Source organism: Panthera onca, chromosome B3, assembly GCF_046562875.1.
Source record: "Panthera onca isolate mPanOnc1 chromosome B3, mPanOnc1 haplotype 2, whole genome shotgun sequence".
Lineage (NCBI taxonomy): Eukaryota > Metazoa > Chordata > Mammalia > Carnivora > Felidae > Panthera > Panthera onca.
The window spans coordinates 35,622,451-35,635,646 of NC_138344.1; the positions used below are offsets into that span (position 1 = coordinate 35,622,451).

Below are 13,196 nucleotides of genomic sequence, written 5' to 3' on the forward strand. Positions count from 1 at the left end.
CTAGGACCTAGACAAGCCGTCCTGGAGCCTCTGCAACCCCTAAGAGGCAGAGGACGTGCCCCCGGCTGGCACTGCTGAGTCAGGAGGTCACGGTCAAATGCCCACAGGTCAGTACCACCTCCTCAACTGTAGAAAACGGCTTCTCGGCAGCCCCTTGGGTGCTCGCCCCACACCCCCAAATCCTGGCACACCCAGAGCCCGGGCTCCCCCCAGCTGTCTTAGCAATCTCCTCCTAAAAGAAGGAGAAAGATCTAAGGAAGGAGAAAGATCTAAAGTCCTTACTCTGCACTATGGGAAAAATATTAAGGAATTATCATGTAGCCTTAAACCCTATATATGCAAATGCACTCATTTGAATAACTGCCAATTTCTATGCCTCCTCGAATTAGGTATTCAAATTCTAGCCTGTGTACATGTATAGCTGTTCCTCTTCCTGGTTCAGGCTTAAATGGTCACGTGAAGGTTGAACCACACTGGCTTCTCTTCTGGGCCCCTGTCTCTTCGGAACAGAAAGGAATAATTAGGGATTAGTTTTCTGGAGCGTAAATTGTCCCTTTGATGGTTGGGCTGGCCCTCTTTTTTGTCGTTTCTGTCACAGCCATCTGCCACCTCCCTCTCCCGTGCGTGGGGCTCTTGAAAAATACAGGATTTTTTTTTTTTTTTTTATCCCTCCAGTTTCACCACACCCCAGGAGGTGGCCGGGGCGGTGAGGGGGGACCCACATTTCACAGGCGGGGAGACCGAGACCCGTGGCTTACGAGGGCCGCAAACGTGGACTCGGGCTTGGGGTTTTGGATTCAAACCCCGGGCCTCCCTGCTCTGTCACGTTAGTCTTCTGCCAGGGCACATTGTCCTGTTTTGCCTCCCATCAAAATTGGTGATAGTCCCAAGCTCGTTTCAAGCTCTTGTATTCTTGTATTCCAAAAAGGCCTGGAAATATAAAATGGGGACATCCCATTTTATAGATGAGGAAGCCGGGGCCTAAAGGTACCTGGCGAGTGAGAGTCAGAGCGGTAACGGAGACCAGGCCACGATGTGACGTGAGACCAGCCGGCGGCAGGACTGTTAGCAACTCTCGCAACGTGTGTTCCGCGACCTGGACATTGGCGGCTTGAGCTTGACCATGGTGGGAGCCTGGCACCCGTGGGAGCCGGCAAACACTACAAATCAGGGCATTGCACCTCCCCCGCCCCTCCCCCGAGCCCAATTCCAGATTCATCTTCCGTCTCTCGCAGGGACGTCTAAGGCTGGAAAGCAGCTTTATTTTCCGGCCCTTCTGGATCATCGCGGCTGCAGTCCTCCGCATCGCACTTGAGGCATCGCCAGAAGCAGGCCAGGCACTGCACAGCGGTCCCCTGAGAGGTGGCCCGAGTACCCACAGCTGCCTTCAGCAGAGGGACCGTTCGCCTGCCACTCCACATTTCTTTCACCTCTGGGACCCAGGAGCCCGTGAGTCAGGACATTCAGCGCCTGCCTGTCCCGTCTGGCTCAGGACGGGTCATGAATCTTTCCACCCCCGGGGATGTTTAAGGTGAGGCTGGACGACACTTGGTCGAGTTGCTTCTGGGTCAAATCTATGCTCCAAGGAGCCATGATTGTCCTCTAGGCTTAACACTTGACCTTACTCGTCCTTCAGAAGCTGCTGCTCTCTCCTGCTGGTTACATGCCCCGGCCTCTCCTCTCCCAGCCCGCCCTGCCCTGCCCATCACAAACCAAAGCCGTCTGGAGGCCCTCCCCTGCCTGAACTCAGAACCCAGACGGCGACTGGCCACTCACACCTCATTTCCCAATGACATGCCCCCGGTAGGGCCTCCCCTTTGGAACAAGAGGCCGGCTTGAGAGAAGGCCTCTGTTAACTGGCTGGCCCAGTCTCCTCAGCTTCAAGGACACGGCAGGGGAGTCATGCCTACAGCTCCAGGCTGGGAGGGGCCGGCAGATGCGGGTTCTAGTCTCGGCCTGAAAAAGCCTTTTCCTTTTTCCCGGATGTTGGTGTTCTCATCCCTGGGTTGTAAATACTGGCCAAGGCCTGGGCGTAGTTAACGATGTTATTTCCTTCCTTTCTCTGAGACCCGCAGGCCCATTCCAGCTCATACCTCCCCGTCCCAGCATCACTGTGGGTTATCTTAATCACCTCTCCCATACAGAGGGACTCCTTCAGCAAAAGAGACACATCGTAGCTGCATTTTGACGGAGGCGGGAGAAAAGGTTTGGTGCGTTTTGATGTTTGTTTGCTCCTGACACCCCGCCCACTTCCTGAGAGTACTTGAGGCAGTTTCTAATATGAAAACACACAGAGAACAACCCAAACGAAAACCAAAAAAGAGGTTTCCTGAGCCACGTAGCAAACTGGGAGGAAGAACGCTTCAGGAGCCTCGAATAATAAGATCTGATTTGCCCCCCCGAGCCTCCTGGCAGCCAAGGCAAAATGAAGTAGCCAGAGAAAGGTGATGGGGAACTTGGGGATTCTCGTGAAGAGAAACCTCGATCCTTTCCTGGAGGTGGGGCCGGGCTTGATGCCTCAGATACGGCCCACCGGGAGGGGGCTCACCGCCCCCCGCTTTCCCCAGGTGATGTCCACTCTCCCCAGCTGACCTCAGCGGAAGCCCCAGAGATTACAGGGATGCCTGCTGTATCTCCAAGCCAGCTTCATTAATAAACATGGGCACCGAGGAGGAATTCTCCAAAGAAAGTTAGGAAATCAGAGTCGTGTTTATCCTAAGGAGCCCGGCATGCAAATACAGCAGCTGTTTCCATCCGTAAACAGGAGAGGAGAGGGATTTGGTGGCTGTTTGCAATGATCAAGTGTGGTCTAGACCGAAATAGTCAAGTGTGTTTGGGCTGGGAATTAGGTACAGATAAACATGAGGTAACTTGCTTTCTGCAGTGACTGTCTGGAAACACCGTGGGCAAACTTGTCCCTCATAAAGTGGATGATATTTTACACGCGCTCAGGCAGGCGTCAGTTAAAGGGCTCCGTTGGCTAATCTTCTGTTAAGGTTTAGCAACGTCTGTCTCCTTTATCTATTTAGTACAGGTGACCATCTAATGGATGCTTGGATTGGAAGGGGGGTGGCTCTCTACCGTATCCACCTGCTAGGGCAGCCCCGCAGAGACTGCGTGTTCCCAGAGGTCCTGCAAAAGCACTGCCCCCAGGGCATTTGCAGAGGCTTCTGCAGAGGTGGATAAGACAAGAAACCCACTGCCAAGCGAAGGGCTCAGAGGAGCGGGACAGTAACTTCCAGAACAGTTTTTAAAAGGCTGAGCAGATCATACGAAGCCTTTCATTAAGGCTCTGAGTATGTGTGCAGCCTCATCTATCCCCGCAGGAGGCCCTCTGGGGGCGGGGGGGGGGGGGGGGTCGGGGGGTTGCTCACCGGTGTTGTGGCAAACTTCAGGGCTCCCCAAACATGTCAAAGCCATGCCCTTTGCCTGGACCCTCTCTTTTCTTCCTCTAGTGGCTCTCAACGGGAGACAGTTTCACTCCCCGGGGACATTTGGTGATGCCTGGAGACATTTTTGGCAGTCACAGCTTTGGGAGGGAGCTGTCGGCGTGTAGCCAGAAGAGGTCAACGTCGCTGAATGCCTGCAGTGCACCGCACGGAGTCACGGCAAAGAAGGGTGCAGCCCAAATGTCGATAGTGCCCGGGTTGCAGCGACCTGCCTTCCAAAACTCAGCAAGGGGTAGCGCTTTACTCAAGAAAGCCCCCTTGACTTCTCCTGGCTGTGCTAGGAGCCCGCCGCCGGGTTCCCAGGCCAGCAGAGAGTTGGGCCAGGGGACTCTGACGAAGGACCCTAGGAATGATGAGGCACTGCTCCTTTCCAGTCCTGCCTCTTCTGTTTGAGTGAGTTCCTGGCTGGTTCCAATTCTGGACCAAGAAGCCTCCAGCTGGTCCCTTCTAGCCTCATTTCCCCTCCTGCCCCCCCCCCCCGGTAAAAGAAGGAGCACAGACCCGTACAGTGCTGACCTCACTCTGCTCTGAGCTCCCACCCCTCCGAGGTGACAGCTGCCCGCTCCGTAAACCGCCTCGGCATCAGCAGCTGAAGCACAGGAAGAGACCGAGGTTAACTCCACTGCAGAAAAAGAGCAGGAGACCGAGGACCTTGTTAGAAAATATCTACTACGCAGCAGAGAAAGTCCCAGTCTACTTCCCACAGCAGAGCCTTCTCTTCGGGGCTGTTGGTTTGTACCCTTCTCGCTGCTGCTTCTTGTCCCCTCAATGCCCCCAGCATGGCTGATCTGCCCCCAGACAGAGCCTCCTGAGCGAGAACAGGAGCAGGAGACTCTAAGGCAGGAGCCGGGGGGGGCTGCCTGGGGCATCCACCTGGGAATCAGGCTTCCACGTGACCTTGGACAAGTCTCCTTACCTGCCTGGGCCTCAGTTTATCCATCTGTCCAGTGGGAATGTGATGCTCGGGCTATCTCATGGAATCATTAGAAAATCGGTGGAGGAGGGGAAGACCAAGCCAGAGGATGCTGCTAATATTTCTGGAACCCTATTACACGCCAGGCTGTTTACATACATTGCTGCCCTATTATTCGTGCTGAGTCGTCCCTTCCACGGAGGAGGCAGCAGGCTCAGAGACGCCGACGAATGCCCAGGGTGAACCCGGATGTGATCGCAAGTCGGCCCCACCAAGGGCCACATTCTCTCGTCCACGCGATACTGTCTCCATGACATGTGCTGCCTGTGGAACCAGGGAGGGCTAACCACCTGTAAGCCTTTCCTAGGATGGTCATCCTACCACGCACTTTGTCCTTCGTTAAGGGCAAAGTATGTGGCACTGAGGAGACATCCCACAGGAAGAGAGGAAAGAGAAAATGGTGCGAGTTGGAGGAGGTAGGATTTGAACCGGGCCCTGGGGAGCGGGGGGGCGGAGCAGAGAGGAGCAGGGGGGACATTCCAGGCACGGAGAGAACAGGACCAAAGGCATGGTGGCTGGAATGAGGGTGGTGGACACAGGGGGCAGTGAGAAGGGCATCTGAGCATCTGACTCACGCTCACATCACATGGGGAAATGACGGCGTGAAGGTGAGGGCCCTGGGTGCCTTGCGGGGATAAGCCACCTTTTCCATCCCCGTCCATGAACTGTGGCTCACAGATCCCCTCATCCACACTCTGGGGTCAGTGGCAGACTAGTGAAAAAAAAAATGAAAAAGGAGAACCCTTGGAGATAATTAGCATTTTAATTGGGATCAATGCTTTAGGCGAAAAGGAGAATGCTTTACTGCAAAATTCCAGGCAGCAGCTGGCAAGTCCAGCAGGATCTGGGACGCTCTGCGCAGGGGACGCAGTCAGTCCTCCCTTTTTTCTCCCCTCGCCTTTCCATTCAATTAACCTCCGCGCTCCCTTCTCCACGGCGGGCCTTCCGGGAGGTGCTTCACGCACGATATCTCATTTAATTCTCGGAGCAGCCCAGAGCTCGCTGCTCGCTGCTTGCTGTGAGCCCTGCCCACCACCCCTCTCTCGGGCTGGCCAGGGTCTGTTCAACCCCGTTTGCCGGTGTGACAACAGGAGGCTCAGATGACACAGCTCTTAGGGGCAGGGCTGACGCTGATGTCCACATCCGCTCGACTCCCTGTCCAGTGCTCCTTTGCTGACAGCTCTTGGTCTGATGCAAAGATCAAGGTAGGGCCCGTGTCCTTTTCGCCAGAGCCCAGGTTAGGGTCTCAGTGGGCAAGAGGAAAGGGGAATGCCCGTTGGCCTGGAAATATGGGAAGGGTTCTCAAAAGTCAATCTCCAGCTAAGTGAAGGTTGGCCTGGAAATATGGGAAGGGTTCTCAAAAGTCAATCTCCAGCTAAGTGAAGGTTCTCAATTTAAGCACCATATTTAAAAAAATAAGTTAAATAGGGGCGCCTGGGTGGCTCAGTCGGTTAAGCATCCCACTTCGGCCCAGGTCACGATCTTATGATTCGTGGGTTCAAGCCCCGCGTCGGGCTCTGTGCTGACAGCTCCGAGCCTGGAGCCTGCTTCGGATTCTGTGTCTCCCTCTCCCTCTGCCCCTCACCAGCTCATGCTCTGTCTCTCTCTCTCTCTCAAAAATAAATAAACAAAAATTAAATAAATAAATAAATAAATAAATAAACATTAGAAGACTTTTTTAAAAAGTTAAATAAATAACAAGTTAAAAATAAGTTTGTATCATTTCATATGGAAATCACGCTGTCCCTAAAAGGACAGTGGGGACAGTTGGTGAAATCACACATCATTTGCCCATCAGATGATGGGCAGGTGAGCTGTTCCTGCTTTTTATCCAGTTTGCAGCCAGTTGAGGGGCCCAGAGCCTCCAGTGGGAGTCCCTTCCCCAGTGCTGCCCATGTTGATTTCCTCGCTGCCCAGCAAACCCTCCCCTTGCCTGATGAGCCCCAGGGTCTCCCTCTGGGGGCCGGCTCGGAAGGGCTCTCAAGAGAGGCTCTCACTCACCCAGCTAAGAGCAGGCCCAGGCCACACGCTGAGCCAGGCCACACACCCCTCCCCCACCCCCAGTCCAGGGGGTCTGCTGCTGACGTCAGAGTGAGAAGGTAAAGGAAGGTCTAAGAGCATCCCTGCCCATGGTCCCTACAGCCTGGAGACCAGGAAACACTCACTCTATTTCCCACACTGGGTCCCCTTCTGTGAGCTTCCTTCTGTGAGCTGACAAGGGCCCCATCGCTCCGAGCGTTCCAGAGTTCATCGGTGGGTTGTAACCAATGCTCCTGAGCCAACGTTGCTGTGTTCTCCCTTGCTGCCCTCTGTCCTGGTGCCTTCTCTCCCTGCCATCAGCGTGCTGGCCTTTAGAAACCGTCCCCTCCTGATCCGAACGGTCCAAGGGATGGGGAAGCCCTCGACCAGCCCCTTAGAAGTGTGTGCAAAGTAGGAGTCCCCGGGATCTGAGCAGGGTGTGCAAGGCCGTCACCGGTCAGCTACACAGTCCAGCAACACATATTTTTGAGTTCCTACCGCGTGCCAAGTTCAGTGCCAGCCTCTGGAGGTGCGGCCAAGGCTGCCGGGGGAGGCTCTGAGGCTTCTGTCAAGACTGAGCATTCTGGCCTGGGAAGCACCCTGCTAAGAGGACTGAGGTTTAGAACTGTGGTCCCAGCAGGGTCCTTCCATCCAGAGCCAAACTGCAATTTACAGGAAAATTTAGATAGCCTTTTTATCTTTATAGCAGGAAGCTGGGTTGTGACCGAGGGTCCCTCACTTGTGGACACTCAACTGGTTGGGCACATAAGCCCTGTGTAGAAGAAGAGACACCATGGGACAGCAGGTCAGGAGCCCTGGGAGCCAGGCTGGTCTCACATTCACATTTATGTGAATTTATTCTCCATTTAGTGGGTGGTTTTTTTTAAAATTTTTTTAATGTTTATTTATTTTTGAGACAGAGAGAGACAGAGCATGAACGGGGAGGGTCAGAGAGAGGGAGACACAGAATCTGAAACAGGCTCCAGGCTCCGAGCTGTCAGCACAGAGCCCTACGCGGGGCTCGAACTCACAGACTGTGAGATTGTGACCCGAGCTGAAGTCGGACGGTCAACCGACTGAGCCACCCAGGCGCCCCAGCCTAGTTTTCATTTTTGAGTGTGCAAGGACATCACACGCCAGCCTGTCTTCACGTAACTCACAGTTCACACTCATCGTTAGATTGTGGCCTAGCCTGTACGCGCGCGCGCACACGCGCACACACACACACACACACACACACACACACACACCCTCGAACACCTGCTTCCAGTCTGAGTTCTGTGACAAGCCTGAATGCCGAAGAGACGCCTGGGTCCTGCCTTCAAGGCATTGGGAAGAAAATGAGAACCTCTAGCCTGTTGCAGGGCACCCTCGGTGCAGCTTTGAAATCCGAGGCTGGGCTCCCGGCCCTTCCTTGCCCTTTCCCGCCTGCCGTTTTCCTCTCGGCCTCCCCTGGGTAAGCAGGCCCTGCCAACGAGGCTGGGTTTGATCAAAGCCTCCCCAAACCCAAGCCGAAGCCGCAACTCTCCGCATTATTAAAGCGTTTAATAACTGTCCACGGCTCCTCCCTCCCAAAGACCCTGAAAGCCCTCTTGCGCCTCCTTCCTTCACCCTCTGCCTTTTAATGGCAGGAGGAGCGGGAGGGGGACGTGGGGGGAGGGGTGCTGCGACGGGCGGATGGATCTGATTTCCCTCGCCAAGTTCCAAATCATAATCGCAATGTTCCTAATTTCCATGTTCGGGAAAGCTCCTTACAGTATAACAAATGCCCCAATTACCGTGCTTGCCTCCCCTTAATGTCGTTTTAAACACACTGCTCCATTTCAGTCCCCCTCCCCCCTCCCACCGCCACGTGCAAATAAACCCCTGTTACGGCTTCCTGTGTGCAGAACAGGTCTCCGGCCTGCCTGGATCCAGAGATTTCAATCTTATCTGGCAGGAAGGGTAATTTGAAATTTAATCATCTTTTCCCCAAGCCAGAATGCCTTATTATTACTTTTTCAGAGAAAAGAACAGGCCCAGAAATCAAGCTCCAAAAATCGGTGTGGAGGGAGAGGGGGAGGCGGAGGGTGCACCAGGCTGTGGGTCCCTGCCACCTCATTAGGGATCTCTGTTTTCGGGACCATCCCTGTGACCGTTTTCAGCGGGAGCAGAGCCAGTGGGCAGGGCCTGGCAAGATCCCTCCGGCCGAGAACCCTCCCCTAGACCAGTTTTTCCTGGGCTGAGAATCCCACAGAGAAGATTTTTTTCCCCCTCCCTTATTGAAAGGGAGTCGTCCCAGAGAGGTGGTACAATGTGCACTGGTGAGTCAACAGGCTGTCGGGGAAGCCACCCTGTACCCCAGCCCCCCAGCTGGTCAATGGAGATGTTTCGGCCGCAGCCCGCGGCCTGGAGACAGAAAAGAGAAATGCTGAACGTTCTTGGGCAAACCGGATTCTGTCCGCGGACTGTGGAGAAGAAAGAAGCCGTACGGAGCCAGAAGCTAGTCCAAGGGACTCTCTTCCCGTCATCAGCCTGCACACTTCTGAGCGGGGACTCTGGCTGTCACCGTGCCTGGCCCAGTCGGGGAGGTTCCTTCCTGTAAGGAACATACTCAACACTCTCCCGTATACAATTAGGAACATGGAACATGTTGACCGCTCGCCCCTGAAGGAAATTTGGTAGAGGTGGCCACAGCCTTACAATCCCAATGACCTGACAGCAGCGATCTCCAAAGCTGAAAGAAACGCCTCCGAATGCTCAATAACAGCAAAATTCAGTCGACGGTGCTAAAGGGAAGATAGAATCGGCCTGCTGTTTTGCCTCCAGAAAATGCTAGCACGAAGCCGTTGACGTGGGGGAAAAGGATCAAAGAGAATATAGTCCAGAATAGAGGGGAAAGCTATCTTATGGGCATGTCAGGCAGCTAACTGCTAAATATTGTTGTTGGTTCCTGGATTTTGTCGTGTGTGTGGTATTTGTCAGCTTTTTAAGATGGGATTTGTTGTGATTTCTCATCCTAAATAACACTCAGGGCGCTGGGTGGCTCAGTCGGTTAAGCGTCCGACGTCAGCTCGGGTGATGATCTCGCGGTTTGTGGGTTCCAGCCCTGCGTGGGGCTCTGTGCCGACAGCTCAGAGCCTGGAGCCTGCTTCAGAGTCTGCGTCTCCCTCTCTCCGTTCCTCCCCTGCTCACTCTCTCTCTCTCTCTCTCAAAAAGAAATAAATATTAAAAAAAATTTTTTTTCAATAACACGCACTCTCATACTTAATTTTGGACTCGACGTTCTTTTTCTTTAACGAACACCTAACCAGACCTGGGTCCAGTCTGGCAGGTTGGATGTGGGGACACCAGAAAGATGGTCAGGGATGACTCTAAGGTTATGTCTTTCCAATGTTTGGGTAGTAAATTTCCCCCCTATTTTATGCAATAATGGGAACAATTAGGTTTTAAGAATGACCTTATGTGGCAAAGGAAACAGCTGGCCCCTTCTGTTGACTTGCTATTATGTGTATATTTTGAACGCCACTGGTCTGTGAAATCTCAAGTCCGAGCTGGGCAAAGCTGTTGAGGGGGACTGCCAGGGAGCGAGTCCTGGAGTCATGCCCTTGGACAGAAGGGGCTGGGGAAGACTTGGCTGTAAGGAAAGGTGCAGACTTACCCGTGCCAGGGGCCGAGAGCACAGCACCAGGAGAGACTAAGGACTGTTTCCCAGGACTGGCCCCACCTACCTCTGTGGGCCCGTCCTCATGGCTCCTGACCCCTGCCTAGTATCTCCGACAGCCCTGACCCCATTGTCACACCTGTTCCCCTCTACACTCCCAGCTCTTTGCGGTGCAAACCCTCCGGGGGTTCTGTGTCTCCACGCCTGCCCAAATGCCCTCCTGGGCTTCTCGGCATCCTCGCACACACAGGAGGTGGTCTGCCGCTCACGCTGGGGCTCCCGATCACCCCAGGTCTCTTCCTTACTGAGGCCGACTCATGGCAGCACTGGCCGATGGGACCAAGTGGCAAAGGCGTCTGAAACCCTCAACAACAAGCAGCTGCTCGGAACCCCTTCCCCTCTACCCTGCAAGAGGTCCAGCCAAGACCACCTTGGAAGACAAAACGATCCTGTTTAAAATCACCCTTAGTTGTGCTTAATTCTGGCTTTTTTTTTTTTAATGTTTTATTTATTTTTGAGACCGAGAGAGACAGAACGTGAGCAGAGGAGGGGCAGAGAGAGAGGGAGACACAGAATCCGAAGCAGGTTCCGGGCTCTGAGCCGTCAACACAGAGCCCGACGCGGGGCTTGAACTCACGGACCGCGAGATCGTGACCTGAGCCAAAGTCGGACGCTTAACCGACGGAGCCACCCAGGCGCCCCAGTTGTGCTTAGTTCTTTCTGTCCCTTGGGTAGGGGGGCAGCCGCCCAAAGATGTTTGTTGACCTTCACTGGCGCCACCCCCCAGGTCAACCTGGAAAATGGCACCGCCAGTGTGGCGGCGAGGGGGCCGCGGCGGGGCTGGCCGCAATGCCTTTGTTTCACTGGAGTACATCCTGCACCCTTGGACTACCCGCCCCCTCCCGTGCAGGAAGAAGCCAACCAGAATGAAACAGTATGGCCACCCCTCCCCCGGTGCTTACTTATGCGTCAGGCTTAACCCTCCAACCCTCCAGCTGGTGATCCCCGGTTTACAGAGGGGAAACTGAGGACAGCTCCCATTTCCCGGCCGTCGACCTCAGGCCGCGCTCCACACGGTGGTCTGAGGCCAGAATCACCGACGAGTGAGAAATGCCCAGCTTCTTTACCTCCGTCATCCCAAATCTGCGCCTGAGGTACCCTCGTTCCAGGGTGGCGGGGAATTCTGTGGCAGTTACTCTTATGATCTGACCCCCCCACTCTCTCTGCGCCGCCCCCCGCCCCAGGAACTTCGGGTTGCTGGAGTTTTCATGGAGCCCAGAACTGAAGCAGGGCCCCCAGAGGCCAGGCGGTGGTCGGCACCCCCTCGTCCTGCATGAGGTAAGCTCCTGCAGCCCCCAGCTCCCAAACACTGTCCACTCCTCGGCTGCGTGAAGGGCAAAGGTCTTTGCCAGGCAGGTAACCCTGAGCTGGGGGCCTGGCCTCCTTGTGGCTGGCCAGGGCCACCCACCCTTCTGGCGTCTTGCCTGGGCGAGAATGCTCCCCGCCTGGGGGCCTGCCCACTGCAATCCCATCCCTGCATCGCGCAACGCCATTCTTTTTCCTCTTGTTGACCTCAAAAGTGTTCCCTTTTCTTTGTCCCTGACGTAGCACCTACAAAATTTTAGACCAACAAACCGCGAGACAACAGACCAAGGCCAACGTGGTGATAAATAATGTTACACACACAGCATCTCATTCTTAATCCTCACAGAAGCCCTCCGTGGGCGGGTATTCTTAGCCGCATCTCACAGATGAGGAAACTGAGGCTTAGGACCATCAGCTGGCTTATCCCAGCGTCCCACAGCCTGTTCAGTGCAGAGCGGGGAGTGGAACCCGGGTCTGTCTTCATCATGCCTCAAGAGCTATGTTTAAAAGAGTCTGTCTTTTAAAACATATTGAGTCTAACACTGAAAACGAAACCCCAGGGGCAGGCCTCCCTCTTCCCCGTTCAGGCCAGGCCTTCCACCAGTGCTGCCTCCTGGAGTCTGTATGGGGCCTGCGTGAAACATTTCCTGTCTCATCCAGCTGCATAACCCCGCTCCTGCCTCTGAGAAAGAGGGCCAGTAAAGGCTTCCAGTCTCCCCTGGAAACCAGCGGAGGATGCCAGCCCCCCCACCTCCCACTTGCAAAAGCGGAGGGGGGGTTGCCCCCAAGGGAGCCACAGGGGGCGAGAACAGGGGACACCGGGACCCGGAGCTAAACTGGGGAGTCAGGAAGCAGTGACCGGGCCTCCCTTCTATATCCTCTCTGCAGGTGCAAAGCAGGGTTCCCGTGAGTCTGGTAGCTCGGAGGGGCTGGGTTGGTGGCAGCGACCCTGCCCCCTAATTAAATGGAAGAACCCAGGGAGCAGGATAATGAGCTGTGTCCCCCTGGCCATGGAGGTGGATGCCATCCTTCACTGTGCTGCAGCTAGACTCTGCCAGAATGTTCGCGGGAGGCTAAGACATCTGTTTTAATTTAGAGATGAAGCCAAAAGGAAGTCAGCAGTGGCACAAGGAGGCTGAGTGAGACTTACCTCAGGGGTCGATGGCAACGCCCGGGCCCCGCCCCGATATCTGATGACTGTAGGGAGTCAGCTTGTCTAGGGGTAAAAGAGCTCCGTGCAGTGTAGACCGCTTACAAACTCCGGTTTGCAATGAGGGCCTTTTGAGGCCTGGAATTTTGCACCATTTGCCTGGAAATCTTACCAGAGGAGGCACAGACACACGGGGCCCCCAGAGGGAAAGGGTCCTGCCCGAGGCCACAGGGCCCTTTAATGCCAGGGTCCCCTGAGGGTCTCTAATCGGCGAATGCTGCCGGAGAATCCCAGGAGCGAGGAGAGGATTCCGGGAGGGGGCTCTGAACTCGGGGGGGTGGGGGGGCAGAGGTGTGGCAGAGATGCCAGGAAAGGAGAGACAAGGCCGTCGTCGTCATGGGAGATGCCTCTCAGGCTTGGCTTTGTGCCCTCATGAGGAGGGAGGCCATGGAGTGAGGTCAGTGAGAGGCAGACACGGGGCTGGAAGCTGGGTCTTCTCCAGGGCTTCGTGAGGCCCCACAGGAGGTTGTGGGGCCTCCCTGCTTGCTTCCTTCTAAGGAGTGACTAGAACTTTCTTTTCCCACCTCCACCCCCCTT

General features: G+C 55.0%; 1 long non-coding RNA gene across 1 annotated transcript; it reads right to left on the bottom strand.

Moving 5' to 3' along the window:
• Positions 1–737: 737 nt before the first annotated feature.
• Positions 738–12,935, bottom strand: LOC132668936 (uncharacterized). Its single transcript, XR_009605868.3, has 3 exons — positions 12,600–12,935; positions 3,966–4,071; positions 738–930 (listed from the first exon to the last, which is right to left on the bottom strand). It is a non-coding gene; the product is annotated as an uncharacterized LOC132668936 (long non-coding RNA).
• Positions 12,936–13,196: the final 261 nt, after the last annotated feature.